General features: G+C 42.3%; 1 protein-coding gene across 3 annotated transcripts in view; it reads right to left on the reverse strand.

Moving 5' to 3' along the window:
* LOC149308879 (E3 ubiquitin-protein ligase MID2) overlaps window positions 1–16,069 on the reverse strand; it is a 203,834-nt gene that overhangs the window by 47,299 nt on the left and 140,466 nt on the right. The window lies entirely within an intron of this gene.

The following is a 16,069-nucleotide window of genomic DNA, read 5'->3' on the forward strand; positions in this document are numbered from 1 at the left end:
ATTAGATTCACCCATCTGTACATAAATGGGATTTTGCACTCCTGGTGCATTTTTAAAAAGCAAAATGTAAATAGAAGCCACTAGGAGAAGGGGGCTAAGTATCAGGATTGTAACAGGCAATGAGGCTTTTTTAAAAAAAAAAGCCCTTCCTCCAATACTACCATCTTGATAAAAATAGATTCTTTGAATCTGCTGTCTGCATTCAGAGGAATTCCTCCATTGACCCACACCTAGTATGTTTGATTAGGTTTTCAGGACAGAAAAACATACTTGCAACAAGGACAGTTTGAAACCGGAAAGGAATACATTGGGCATTAGCCTCCTTAACTCTGCCACTGCAGAAAGGGTCATCTTCTCTGAAATTAGGTCCCCATTCAAAGCGTTATGGAATATGCTTGAGCAGTGCCAGGATTGAGCTGTCTCTCCGGATGGACAGGGAATCACAGGAACAGGTATGGTGGTTATGTCTTTAGCTTCAAAGGCCTGCTACTGCTTAATTTCATGCCTATTCTCAGGCCTTTTCCTCTGAAGACTGGGAAGATGCAAGCTCACCAAAACGGAAAAAGTGCATTTCCTCAGCTGCGCTGGAAGGAGCAATTGACAGAGCTTAAAACTTTTAAATGAAGTGGAAAACTGCAGCCCTTAAGGGGGGATTCTGAGACTTCGCAACTGAAAGAAAAGAGCAAATCCCATTTGGTGTGTCCCCTTATAGGTCTTGAGGCAACATACAGCATCTGGTGCAGGGAGGGGGAATGGGAAGAAACAGAGACAAGAGAAGGGGGGAGGAGTGAAAGAGAGAGAGAGAAAGAGAGAGAGAATATGCATGCATTTGCTACAATGGTAAGGCTAAAGTCCATAAACTGCAAAGGACATAAGAGCTATGTGTGGTCAGACAAAGGACCATCTAATGAAACATTCTGCTCCTATAGTTACCTCCAGGAAACCCACAAGTAAGACTTGAGGGGAACAACATCTGGAAGGCCTTATGGTTCCCCACTGCTGGCCTGGAGAGAGAGAGAGAGAGAGAGAGAGAGAGCACTTGGATTGTCCAGTCCCTACTGAGGAAGCGCCAGACATTCAAGTGAAGCTCCTGAAAAGGTCTGACCTACTCAAGTCTACATTGAATCATAGAGTTGAAAGAAACACAAGGGCCATCCAGTCCATGTGTGTGCACTCTGTGTGTGCACTGTGCCCAGAATCCAAGGAGATGCCAGGGAATATTGTTACGCCCCTTGCCCTGTGGCTCCAAAAGTGAGGAAAACCCAGCTCCCTAACCTGAAATGGTTCCTCGACCCCTGGTCTATCTGAACAGGTAGAGAAAAGCCCTGTAATGCCCTCTCTCTACCTAACTCCATGAACAGATTTGATGGATGAACCCAGGAAACGTTTATCAAAAACCAGTAGCAGCCCACTGCCAGAATTAAGCTACAAGATACATTTTGCTTCTATAAACCCCCTCCGAGAGCTTCTTCTCCCAACAGCCAATGTTCTTTCCCACTCAGTACCAGGTGGTTATATGACCTTGCTTCCCACGTAACAATCCCTTGCAGTTTCTCACTCCTCCACACACACTCTTACTTCTAACATGGTTAAAACACAGCTAAACAGGCTTCACTTAACTTCAGGGGCAACTCTGACAACCCCTGGCTTTAGTTCATACCACATTTCAAATGGAGAAAATACATGCTGCAGCTATTTCTTGTTGCTGCTGTCTGAAATGGTTGTTTTAACTGTTGCATTGTTTTGCCTTTTAAAGTGATTCTATGTTAAGAATTACACTGTTACATCAGGTCCTAGAAAAATTTTACTGAATAGGAAACTTTTACTAAAACTTCTCAGTAAAGTTTGTTTCTTTAGTAAGTCTGTTTATTTTAACTGAATAGAAATAAAACTATTTGGATAAGTTGTTGTTGTTGTTGTTGTTGTTGTTGTTGTTGTTGTGTGCCTTCAAGTCATTTCTGATTTATGGTAATTCTAGGATGAACCTATCGTGGGGTTTTCTGGGGCCGAGAGTATGTGACTTCCCCAAGGCCACACGGCAGGCTTCCAAGGTGGTGCAAGGAATCGAACCTCAATCTCCAGAGTCCAAGTCCTACACTCGAACCACTAGACTGCACTGGGTAAATATTATCTTTTAAAAATCCATTCTTGCCATGTTCCCTAAGCCACTGTGTCCATTATTTAAGTCAGGCTGGGGAACCTATTGACCATGCCAGCTGAAACCTCTAGGAGTTGGGAGTCAAAAGCAACTGGAGAGTTGAACGTTCCTCAACCTCTCACTTTAGTAAGCTAAAGAATGGCTTGTAATACCAGAAGTATCACATTCTAGTTTCTTCATCTGGAGAGATTCTATTCCTAAATGCTTTCTAAAATTTAAAAAATACAAAGACACTGGATTTCAATGGATTTAGGCCATTCGATACATAAATATGCTTGTAAAGCCTTCACTCTGAACTACCTAACAGCTCATATTAAGTAGTTCATCTTTAAAAACTTGTCAAGTAGCCAATGTCCAGTGAAATAGACATCTTGTAAAGGGATCAGCTTTGATCTGACCACATCAGGTTCTACAAAGCCTATTAAGCCCAGAGAACTGATTCTACTGGATCAAAGCAAGGCTGACTCCAAAAAAGTCAAGGGATTTTTTGGAGAGCTAATGAGCTTATAAAGAGCTGAGCTACCCAAAAATAAAGTTGCAAGGGGCCTGAGAGTTGATGAAAGAATGTCTGACTTTGATCCGAAAGGTGCAGCTCAAAGATGAGCCTTAATTGCCAGTAGCTCAGGATGGAGAAGGTAACACCGGCTGCAATTAAAGCAAAGTTAAAAGATCACATTTCAAAAGTAAGGGATGAGGGGAGACGAAGGGGGTTCCAGAAATCAAAGCTACCTGAAAACATTACAACTGGGAAACCTGGGATTTGTAGGCCCCAGCTGCTGCTACTAATGGGAGGAAGCGATTCAAGTTGAACCTCTGCACTTGTAAGGGAAGATAACAAATGGAAAAGATAGTCCTATTATCAATGTTAATATGAATTTAATGTTAAAAATTAATTTATCCTATTTATGATCTATCAAGAAAGTACATGCATATCTTCTGTTTTCCCATTTTGGGGAAGAATCCACAGTGGCAGGTTCTCCCACGCTTTCTTTTTTGAATTATATGTAAATAAATGTACTGTCAGCCCTCCATTTTTGTGGGGGATCATATTCAAGTCTGCAAGAAAGGAGGGGTAACTGTATAGGAAAATGTGTATGTTAGGGGGAAATGTATACCAAAAATAGGATTGATTTCCCTCTCTTTCCCCATCCCCTGAATAAAAACAGCAAAACCCAATATGAAAGAAGAACCAGAAAAAACGGAGAAGGATACAGAGGAATGCATGAAACTGAAAGATTTTTAATACCTCTCGAAGAAACATGAGAAAGGCTCCATTACAAATCAACAAGGCATGACCAAACTACAGAGCCATTTGTGCTTTCCCTGCAGATCTGCTGTTCAGATGTAATTGCCAACATCTGGGCTTGCCCTCTATGCCCACTCCAGACAGAGAACTCTAGCAGTGGCAGAGCTGTTTGGAAAATGGGACCACAATGCAACTAGGTATTATTTCTTTATGGTCTCTCTGTGTTGGCAACCAAATGAAGAGATAGACAAGGGGGGAACCTCCACACTGATTGCTTGTAATAGTGCAGGTGGGTAATTTTAGATTCTTGATTTATACTGCTTAGATGTCAATGTGGATTACTTCACTCACTTCAAAATAATGAAAACCAGCCTTGTCACATTTGGGAGTCTTCCTGCTCACACTACTAAACGGGGTCCCTTGGTGGCACCACTGAAACCTGCTTCAAATCCTATTCAATATTTCCATTGAAATGCTTTATTTCTCAAATTAGAGATGTTGTGTTCAAGGCCCTTCACAATAAACCTTTAATCCAAGATGCATAAAAAAATGGTTGCAGCAGTTATCAGTAACAGAACTCCCTTAAAAGTGATTCATTTTTAAGTATTTCCTGGACAGCCCAGAATTTATAATTGAAACAATAATAGAACAGCTATCACATAATGGACCAAAAAAAAAAAAAAAGCAGAATTCTTGTACAGCCTGAAGATTTTGTATACTGCTTTCATAAAAATTTATTTAAAAACTCTCTTAAGGGAGTGAGTTCAAAAGATCAGACAGCAATAGGTAAGGTTCATTTTTCTGGTTACCATCCAGGCCAGCTCTGATGCTGGAAAGCATTGCTGTACAAGAAATCATGCTTCTGTAGAGATTCTCGCCATTCAGGCAGGTTTGTGTTAGGCAAGGTGATCCTTTTGATCAGGGTAGGAACCCAACATTGGATAAGTGGGCATCAGTTTCCTTCGCTTACATATCTTGGTAGGTTGGATGACTTTAGGGGTGTAGCTACACTTCATGACATAATAGGTTCCCTGGTTGAAGCCCAGGGAGGAGCTTTTCTACACGGCACTTCTATGTGGTATCTTTGCTTCTCTTCCACATGCAAGGAAAGGGGTGGAAGAGCAAAGGTCTGACATGCAGTGCCCGGGCCAAAAGCTTGACTCTGTCTTCCTTCCCATACTGTCACCAGTCACCCTGGTTGTTGTTGCATCCCTTCAAGTTGTTTCCAACCTTGTCCAACCTATCATAATGTTTTCATTGCAAGGAGGTTTGCAATTGCCTTCCTCTGAGGCTGAGACTGTATGACTTGCTCAAGATCACCCAGTGGGTTTCCATGGCCAAGCAGGGATTCAAACCCAGAGTCATAGTTCAACACTGAAACCACTACATAAACTGCCTCCTCTAATCAATGACTGGAGAGAAACTGGGGATTTCCTTTAGGGTAGCCTAAAAGGTGTGGGTTTCAGGATGGGGAGGGGATCCTTGGGTTGGAGCTCCCCCTCCCCTGCTTTAGATTCTAGGTGGGAAATGTTTTTCCTTTTTAAAGGTTGCATTCCCTTGTGTGAAAATTCTGGGGGCTGAATGCCACTGGTAGGAGGAGTGAAGATGGAGCCTTCTCATAGACATAGACACAGACAGACACAGGCACACTCTTTGTTTTCTCTCTGTTGTTGTTGTGCGTCTTCAAGTCATTTTAATCTATCAAAAGGTTTTTGTGGCAACATTTGTTCAGAGAAGATTTGCCTTAGCCTCCCTCTGACACAGAGAGTGAGACTTGTCCAAGGCCACTGAGTGGGTTTCCATGGCTGAGCCACGAATTCAACCTTGGTTTCCAGAGTCAAAGTCCAACATTCAAACCACTCCACCACACTGGCTGTTCTTGTCTACCTGCCCCTTAACATATCCTCTCAATCCCTCCCACACATCCATTCTCTCTCCCCTTCTCCTCCTCTCTCTGCCTCGCCATGCAACAATACTCCTCCCACCCAGGGACATCACTAGGGAGGTGCGGACCACACCAGGTGACATTCTAAGGGGGGGTGACACCATTGCTCCCCAAACATGTATCCCATGATACATGGGAATTACGATTTATGAGTTAAATTAGTACAAAAAACATCACTAAGGATTATGTACAGTGTGGTATGAGAAGAGGTCAATAGGGGAGCGTGGTGACCAGAAATAGGGGAGCATGGGGGCAAAAGCTTCTACTAGCCACATGGGTAACTGTAGCGCATGTGGAGGATTAATATTTCCCCTTTCAGTTTCAGCCTGGAAGCCATCATGGTTTTTAAAAAGATCTTCAACTCTTGATGAATTAAGCTCAAACGAAGCCTAGCTTCCAGCTTTTCCTTTTGTCCGTCTGCCACCAGTGACACAGAAAAACCAAGGTTAGCATCAGCTCCTGAGGATAACTGACTTCAGAAGCTTAGAAGCCGAGGCAAAAGCTGCACGTGGTGAGAGAGGGAAACCGTTCTTCTTTCGGCTGGCTGCCCTCTCTCTCAGCAAGGCTAAGGAGGGAAAAGGCTTTGCGGCTCCTTTTCATCTGCTTTGCTTTTGATCATGTTGCCAGCTAAATAGAAACACAATGCGGCTTCCAATGGCCTTTCGTGGTCCAGGACTCTTGAACGGCAGGAAGATGATGCCGCAGCAGGAGGAAGATTAACCTTGCAGGCATTTCTGAAAGCAGCCAAGTATGAGGTGACATGGCATGAGATGGCAACAACTGAGACTGGAGGAAGCAGGCAGTTTCAGGGACAAGAGCACTAACACTTGGACAAGCCTTTGGCAAACTGCAGTTCTTTTGCCCGAGGCCACCTAGCATGTGTCTGAACAGCAAGAACCCCACAACTCTATGTGGGGTCATCTGTTGGTGAGGAGTTGCAAACTAGTGCACATGAGCCGGGAGCATTTGGCTCTCCAGATGGTTCATATTTCAATCCCAGAAACCTCAGATAGCATAGTACATAGGGAGATGTAGTTCAAAAATATCTGGATGGTAAAGCATTCCGCACCCCTGTTCATGAGGAATGAAATATTCTTGAACTCTAGATTATTCCTGCCCATTCAGGATAGCTACTGGGCCCACTCAGACATTTAGACCTATAAGGATTTTACTTTGCGGTTTGGACTGAGCAACAAAAGCTTCCTCAGCTCTGTTACTTGTTTTGGAGAGTTCCTTAGCTCTGGCTAAAGTACGACAGCTTTAATTTGGTCATCTTGGCTTCCAGGGAGAGTTCAGGCATGATTTGTTCAAGGACCCATTTGTATGTCTTTTTGGCTTTCCATGGTATCCTCACCACTCTTCTCCAGCACCGTATCTCAAATGCATTGATTTTCTTGCCATCAGCTTTCTTAGTTGTCCAGGCTTCACATCCATACATGGTGATGGGGAATACAATGGCTTGTATGGTTCTAATTTTTGTGCTTAGTTGTATATCTTTACTCCTTAGGATCTGCTCTAGTGCTTTCATAGCTGCCCTCCCTCTTCCTAGTCTTCTGATTTCTTGGCTGCAGGCTCTGTTCTGATCAATGTTTGACCTAAGGCATGGGAACTCTTTAACTTTTCAATTTCCTCATTATCTAAGTTGAACTTGTGTAGATCCTCCGTGCTCATTATTTTTGTTTTCTTTCTGTTCAGCAGTAAGCCTGCCTTTGCACTTTCTTCCTTGACTTTCCTTAATTGTTGTTTCAAGTCTATGATGTTTTCTGCTAGTAGCATGGTGTCATCCACATATGTTAAGACTATTGCTATTCCTTCCTCCTATCTTCACTCCTCCATTTCCTGTGTCCAGGTTCAACAAATAGTGTGATAGCATACGTTTTCTGCATACAAGTTGAACAAGTAGGATGATCTCATATAGGGCCTTTAATGGGGATTCCTCGGCCCTTCTTCACAGCAGGTGCCTGGTGAGCATCACAAGAGAAAAAGAGAGAGAGAGAGAGAGAGAGAGAGAGAGAGAGAGAGAGCGCTCCGTTGGTCAAACATGGCTTTCTGCTACACTGGGACTTAGAGAAAAAAGCTACTGGATATTTTGGCTAGGAATTTTGACATCACCAGTCATGAGTCAACAGTGTGATGTGGCAGCTAAAAAGGTCAATGCAATTCTAGGCTGCATCAATAGAAGTACAGTGTCTAGATCAAGGAAAGTAATAGTGGTTTTAACCATCTGTCTCCAAGCTACTGTTGTCTAACGCTGAGATAGTTGGAAGGTAGCTCAGGAGCTACCAGAAGACAGCTGGACAAGTTACTATAGATGTGAAAATATTCCACAATAGCAAGGGCAACAAGACTTCCCCCATCACATTGTCCTTAAATTACTCTGTTAGAACCCTGAACCAAGGGTACAATTCCTATAATCCTTGATCATAGGCCACAATGGCTGGGACTTATAGGAGTTCTGAAATGTCTGAAAGGGATCACTCTGTTGTAGCTCAAAAGATAGATTTGTACATGGAGTTCAGGCCATGTGATAGTGTTTTGGCCCCACCATTTTGTTGCTGGCTATGCGTCATATACCCCTATGAAATACATACACTTCACAGTTGGCTCTAGTTTGGGTTCCAATAAAAAGGCAGAGGAAAACCTGTAAGCCTGAGGGCTGCCCTCAGGGTAGTTTCTCCCATTAGATAGGATAAGGTACTCAACCTAGGTGGTATAACACAAGAGGTGGCAAACTCTGCCTCCTTCCTCCAGGAGACTCACCATCAGTCAGACTCTCATTGCTGATCTGCCAAAGCACTCCTATGCTTCTTTGAAGGTCTTTAAAGAGAGGTTAGGCTGCCATGTCTCAGGAGGACTTTAGTGGTATCTTGCTGTATGCCAGGGGTTGTACCTTCAAATCTATGTGAAGTCGAAGGCTTTCATAGCCGGCATCCATGTTTTTTTGTGGGTTTTTTGGGCTATGTGGCCATGTTCTAGGGAAAAATTTTTTTCTTCCTGACGTTTCACCAGCATCTGTGGCTGGCATCTTCAGAGAATGCTTTGCCTGGAAAAAGTTGGGTGTATATATACTGTGTGAGCCTGGGAATGCAGGAGTGATTTGCATGTGTCTTGTTCTGTGCTGATGGCAGGCCTCGGGCTGGGAGGCTAATGCAAAAGAGGATTAATGTCTGCTAATTGGTGATCATTATCTGCTGGGAAAGCCCCTGACTCTGAATTGTTTCCCATTTGCATTTGCTGAGTCCTTATTTTGCTATTCCTCAGGACTGGTAGCCAAATTTTGTTCATTTTAAGGGTTTCCTCTTTTTGGTTGAAATTATGAAGATGTTTGTGGATTTCAATGGCTTCCCTGTGCATCCTGACATGGTAGTGGTTGGCATGGTCAAATCTATGACTATATATTTACAGGGGGTGGGGCGGTTCAATGTGGTGTTGTTTGAGCTTTAAACTATGACTCTGGAGACCAGGGTTGGAATCCTGGCTTGGCCATGTAAACCCATAGGGTGACCTTGGGCAAGTTGCACCCTTTCAGCCTCAGGAAAAGACAATGGCAAGCCTCTGAACCAATATTCCCCCGTCTCCAAAAAAAAAAAAAAAAAACATTGTGTCCAAGGCCCTTCACAATAAACTGCACCTTTAATTCAAGATGAAACCCCTATTTATGGGGTCGCCATAAATCAGAAACAACAAAAATATTTCCAAGGAAGGCCTTGTGGTCACCATAAATTGGAAACGACTTGAAGGCATACAACAACAAATGGCAAAAAATATGTCCAAGGAAGGCCTGCATAGAGATAATGGGACAACAACTCCGTACTTGCTGCTTTGAACTCCTGGGTAAGAGGGAACATATGCAACCCCAAGCATGGAATACAAATGTCCACTGACAGGTATTAGGGAGTGGTACCTGACTGGCTGCTGTGACCAGAGCTGCTGAATGAAGCAATGAAACAACCCTCCATGAACACAGAAAGAGTTAAAAGAAATATATGGTTTGTTAAACTGGAATAACTGGCTGAACATTTTCAAGGACCACTGGACTCACTCCATATATTTTATAAATCAATGATATATACGCATCCACCAAGTCTGTAGCCTCTCATGACCAATAAATTCCTTTGTGAGATTTAAACCAAGTGTTTCTTCCTCTTGCTCCAGCCTGCTGCTTACAATGATACCATTTATTTAGCTTTACAGCCCGCCCAAGGGGCTCAGGATGAGAGTTTTGACCATTACATGTCTGAAAAGCAGGCGGAGTGGGTGGCCAAAAGGGAGGAAGGAAATTGATCTTCTACAATGAGCAAAGTTTGAAAATGAAATTGCTGCAAAGATCAGATCCATTCCCAAAGGACAGGTTGGCACAGACTTGGAGACTTTGGGAGGAAAAGGAAAAGGCATAATAAGAGAGGCAGCGGAAAAGGTTTGGTGGGCTGGTGAGACATTATTGGGCTGGAATATTAGGTGTTTGCTGTTTTCCAATAGTCCCAGCTGTAACCTGAAACCAGCATAATACCTAGTAAAACCTAATCCAAGTTTCTCCAACCCGGTATACTTAAAAAAAAAAAAAAAAAGCCAGTGGGGTAAAGTGGTTTGAGTGTAGGGACTAGGATTACAGAAGATGAGGGTTCAAATCCCTGCTCAGCCATGGAAACCCCCAGTGACCTTGGGCAATTCAGGCACATTGAATTAATCTTGCCAAGAAAACCCCATGAAAGGGTCACCTTAGGTTCATGCTAAGTCAGAAAAGACTTAAGAGGTACACAAAATCAACTACAATACCCAGCACCCTCAACAGCTGAAGATGATAGGAACTGTAATCTAACACAATTGGATTGTGCCATGTTGGAGATAGCTGGCCTAACTATGACTTGGAAGCAGCACATTAAAATAATGTTATTGCTTGCTATTCATTGCCCAAAAACTTGTTGCATTATTTCTGGTAACTGTTTCTGGATTATTTTCATCCCCTCCCAGAACTGGCATGAAAAAAAAATTAAAAACTGAGATATTCAGGGGGGCTTTGGAGACCACATTTAGCCCACATACCACAATTTCTCTGTGTCTTGTTTTAGAGGAACTTGGGGGTGACTTGGCCATTTTTGGCCGTTTTAATGATATTTTTGTAACTTTTAAAAATGCTCTCCACTGCCAACAAGTAAAGACTTTTTTTATTTGAATCAGCATTTGGTGACCAAGGGCCTATGTGGAAAGGTCTTTATAATGGGTATGTGTGTGCACTATTTGTTTTTAGTTGTCATGGTTTTAAATTATTTGGTATTGTTTCAAATTATTGATATGTGATATGGTTACCTTGTTGTGCTCTATATTCTCCACCCACCATGGCTTTTTTTGTATTAGTTTGCCTGATGAAAAGAGGTGGGTCATTTGAAAGCATGCCCATCGTTTTATGTGATTTTGGTTGGCCCCAACAAAAGTATGGATGCTGGAATTTTTATTATAGACCAGCAGAGCTTGCTGAATTTTATCTGTAATGCCTACATTGCTAATCTTTGTGTGTTTACAGATATGAATCAGAGGTAGGTACTGCGAGGGAAACACAGGATTTGAAGAAGACCAATTGGAAAGAATGGGGAGGGAAATATTTGAACTTTCCCTTGCCCACTGATTTTCCTTTCTCAAAGCTGGTATATTTGAATCCAGCACTCCAATGTCAGTTCACCATACAGGCTCTTAGCGAAAAGCCATCCAGTGGGACCCCTCCTGTTACACTGGCTTCTGGGCTTTGAATGTCTGATACCTGCACTGTGAATAGTTTAAATTAGTTTAGCTAAAATAAAAGGAGTAAATCTTCCTGAGGAAAGGATGGTGGTGATGAGGGCAGAGTTACTTGTGCGGGACAGTCAGCTGTGGCAACTGGAAACTCTGAACCTTTTACATTAAATAACCAGTCATTAACTTGGATGTCACTCCTATAGATCTGTGTACTACTTTTCATGATTAAAAAAAGAAGAAGACGCGATAGTTTGTTCGAGGAACTGCTTCTTAATTTAGTAACTGAAAATCAATAGCCAATTAAGAAGAAACTAATTGCAATGGCTTCTCCCCTTGCTTTGTCTCGATAAACAAAGCAGCAAGCTAATGCACAATTAATTGTTTTGCCTCTGGAAGAAGAAAGCCGCAAAGTGCTTTCTTGCCTTCAGAAGCGGATGGAGTCACAGATCATACCACTAATAGGCACGTAGAAATATTAATCCATTGGCCACTGGGTATAATAAGAGGGCAGTGGGTAGGCAAAAAGAAGATGGGAGAGGAAAGAGAAGGCACACATGGGAAACCAAAGGAAAAGTGAGTGGCTTCCAAGGCAAAAATGACTTTCAGTAGCTGCTTGGACAGAAAAGGGTACTTTTTCTTCAGTGGGAGGGCAAATGAATTGTATTTTACACTGCTGTCCTTTCTTTCACCCCCCACCCCCCAAAGACAGGTTTGTGGGGAAGATTACAAATAATACAAAAACTCATTAACACCATAAAGAATACCAAAAGTAGATGGAAGAAAAGGGGAAATAAAACAAGCTCCCACTGCACATCTGTCTACCGAGTACTGAACTTAACACTTTTGCAGTACCTGGTCAAAACGTTTCCTATTTCATTATGTTGTTGTTTTGTGCCTTCAAGTAGATTCCAAGTAGTGCAACCCTAAGGTGACCCTATGTGTGACTCACCGAAGGTCACTCAGTGGGTGTCATGGCCCTGGGGGGGGATTAAACACACAACAGCAACAACAACAAAATCCATGCTAAACAGAGGGACTTATTTCTTTGTAAAAATACATGTTTACAAGTTAAAGAATACATTTAATAAACACAATAAAATTAAACAGTAAAGGGTTTTAAAAAATAATAATTAGCAAGCCAATCTGCATGACCTTCTGTTAAAACAAAGCGTTCAATCAGGTTTTGAAATGTCACGTTTAAGAGTCTACTAGGCTTCCTGAGGGAGAAAGCTCAATAATGAGGGTCCTGTTTAGTGGCACATCTGAGAAACCCCTGTTCCTCAAAGTCATCAACTTCACTTCAGAATGCACAAGAACCTCATACCATTAAATAACCTTTCAGCAAGTGGGAGCTGTAGCCCTGGGGATGACCGGAATATCTGTAGCATTTGACTCACCAAGGTTTGCTCAAATGCACAAGCCAAGTGAGCAAAGAATGTACTGTAATAACAGGATCCAACTACTGACTGAAAAAGAACAAAACAGAAGACAGAATGCATGCCTTCTAGGTGTTTTGGATGTCAACTCCCATATAAGAATAGCCATGTGTATGAAACTATGAGATGTAAAGTCCAAAACATTTGGCAGGTCAAGGATAATCCATTGGCAAGAGAGAAGCATGTGTCAAGGAAAAGCAAGGCTGGTATGAATATAAAGTCCTGAGAAGAGCCCTGATGGATCAGATCAGACCAAACACTTCTGTAGTCCACCATTCCTGTTCAGTTCAACCAGATGCTTCCAGAAAACCCACGGACAGGAAAGATGCACAAAAACATTCTCCAGCTTTAGAATTTAGTAGCATATTGTCTTTGATAGTGGAGATGATATATAGCTCTCTTATCAGATAATCCCTGATAGTCCCAACCTCTATGAATCTATCCAATTGTTTTAAAGCTCTCCAGGCTGATGGTCATCATTATATCTTCTGACAGCCAACGCCATACAGTACTTAACTGTGCTGTGTAAACTACTTTTTCCTCTAACTGGAATCTCCCACCCTTCAACTTTACTGAATGATCCTGAATTCTGTTATGATAAATGGAGAAAAATGTTTCTCAATCTATTTTCTCCACATCACATATAACATTGGATTATTCTATCATATGGCCGCTCTATCCTACTCAGCCTCCTTTTGTTTTTTAAGCTAACAAACTCCAGATGTTGCAAGTTACCTCTCTTCGGAAGAAAGCTGCTCCAGCCTCTTGGTAATTTTGGTTGCCCTTTTCAACACCTTTTCTGGCTATACAGTATCCCCTTTGAGGTGCGATGACCAAACCTGCACACAGTATTTCTAGTATGGTATGGCAGTACAACTGTACCTCATTTAATGAAATACATGTGTTCCTGAGCGTTACTTGTTTAAGAAAAACTTCAGTACCAGAGGAAGGAAACATAGAAAGAATAGGGATAAGTTCATACACTGCAAAACAGAAGAGCAGCTCAACATGTTTCATCAAACTTTTTAATTCAGAAATTATATGCATGTGAAATGAAACCACCAAGTTAGCAAGGTTGGGAGGGGGGGCAGTTTTTAAAAAACACCACTACCACCCCTTTTTGGTTTAAACCAGGTTTTTTGGGGGGGCTGGTGGTGGTTTAAACATTGTTGTTGGGGTGGTTTTTTTTTTTTTTTTTTTTTTGCATTAATGTGTAGGACTACACCAATATAGCACTAAATCAGAAAATTAAAAAGCAAAATTCAGATGTTATGACCATTAGCTTATATAAATGTGAGCTTATGCTAATTGAAGGATTTATTTCTGAATGGCATTTCTTGCACTATAAAATAAAGCGATTAAAAAGAAGCAACTGACACTGGATACTTGTCTAACAATGAGCAAATTAAAATGTTTAAATTCAAAAAGACATCGTTGTGCTAGGAAGTGGGTTGGAAAATAGTAATAATAGCCAGTCCTTTTTAAAAAGAATAATTGATTTAAAAAAGGAGTGGGTTATTCATTCACATTTTAAAAAATCATTTGATTTAAACCAACCAAAAAACCTGTTGTTTTTTGCCCACACAGCTACAGTAGGAGCACCTACAGCAGAATCCCATTCTTCCCAAGCTTAAGCTTCATTGCATTGTTTACTGCAGCACACTCCTGCAACCCCACACTGAAAGTCCTTCTTTCTCCAGCCCTCCTTTACCATCTTTCCAGTGCCAATACTATACAAAACTTCCAGCTAGACAGAAGAGAAGAAAAAGGGAGATTAGACTGGGCTCTCATAAAAAGACTTGTAAAAAGGAGCTTCTCTGTCTCAGGATTTGTTAATTGAGGCACGTCCGTATTACAGAACTGTATAAAGTCAATATGAAACTAGAAGAAGTATGAGAAATATTTGGAAAGGGTGAAGACTGCAAACTTTTTCCAGACAACTGTAGGCCAAGATTCATTCTGTGTTTAACAGGAGTAGGCAACTGTGGTCTTCCAGATATTTTTAACCTGCACCTTCCTTCGACCGAAGCTCATACAGTGAACAGTGAAGGATTGTGAGACGCATAGTCCAAACCATTTGGAAGTCACATTTCTCCTCTCCTAGCTTGAGAACAAGGCATCTGGGCAATTGGTGGCATGAGAAGGAAGGAGAAAGACTAAAAAAGAGACACTGGGGAGCTGTTCCCAGAAACAGCAGAGCAGGGATTGCAAAAGGGGATTGCTGGTGGAGAAAAAGGGAGCCTGGTCACAGATATAAGAGATAAGGGGCAAGGGAAAAGAATATGGCTGGAAAGAGGAGGAACTATAATTCTACTGAAGAGCTGAAAACTTAGGCAAGTTGCTATATTTTGCCTTAAGCCACCCAACCGTGTTGTTGTGAGGATATAGGTTGTAATGTATGAGATGGAGGGGGGAAACCATGTATGTTGCCTTAAGGAAACATAGAATATAAATATAATACATTTACAGTGTGCCCGCGCCATACGCGGCCTTGAGCATACGTGCTCAAGCCGCGGGGCGGAAGGGGCGGCGCATCCCATTCAATTGAATGGGCGCGCGCGCCCGTTGCACCCTGCGCCGCCGCGCCCGAGCCCCATTGTTTCCAATGGGGCTCAAGCATAGGCGGAATTCGCCTTACACGGAGGGATCCGGAACGGATGGACTGTAATATATTACCCATTTGTAAATAATGAATCTGAGACACTATTCAGAATGCAAACACAGGAGTCACATATTAGTGGTGAGGACCATCTAGCCCTCTTAGAAGCTTTGACTTCAATTCCCAGAAGGCCCAGCCAGCACAGCCAAGAGTAAAGAATGGTGGCAGTTTCAGTCCAAAAGATTTGGAAGGGTGAAGGTTTCCCAATTCTGAAATATTTCATTGCTCCTCTACATCTGCCTACCTCTGCTTGAATAAAAGCTCAAACATTATAGAGAGGATGTCAGCATGGAAGGACATCTCTCCCTGACATGGTGGCTTTCTATATTCTGGGACTTTCTTCTCTTAAAACTATTCAAACATGTGATCCTCCTGTCCCTTGTGTCCAAGTCCAGTTTGGAACGATACAACTGAGAATGTTGAAGCAAGTGATTCAGAACATGATGAACATGAAGGAACAGTCTAGGACAGGGGTAGGCAACCATTTTGAGCCGGGGGCCGGGTTGCTGTCCCTCAGACAACTGGGGGGCCGAAGCCAAAAAATAAATAATTAAATAATTTTTAAAAATTTAAATAAATAAATAAACCGGGACAAATGTAGGACAACATTTTCAAATGGTGGACACTTTTTTTAAAAAAAAAGTGGAGGACACGCAAAAAAAATTGCTGATTTTTAAAAAAATGTTAATATAAATGCATGTTTCTGAGGCGTCTATAGACAATTGCCCCCCTTGCCCCTGCACGCGAGAGGCCAAAGGCCCCGGCGGCAATCGGCGGCAGGACTGGGCTGGGGCCGGTCCCAAGGCCTCGCCGGGCTGCATCCGGCCCGCGGGCCGCAGGTTGCCTACCCCTGGTCTAGGAGGCCTATCTTGAAAGGACGTTGCTTCAGATTCTT

The sequence above is a fragment of the Sceloporus occidentalis genome, unplaced genomic scaffold (assembly GCF_023333645.1).
Source record: "Sceloporus occidentalis isolate IW3139 unplaced genomic scaffold, rSceOcc1.0.p SCAF_8, whole genome shotgun sequence".
NCBI lineage: Eukaryota > Metazoa > Chordata > Lepidosauria > Squamata > Phrynosomatidae > Sceloporus > Sceloporus occidentalis.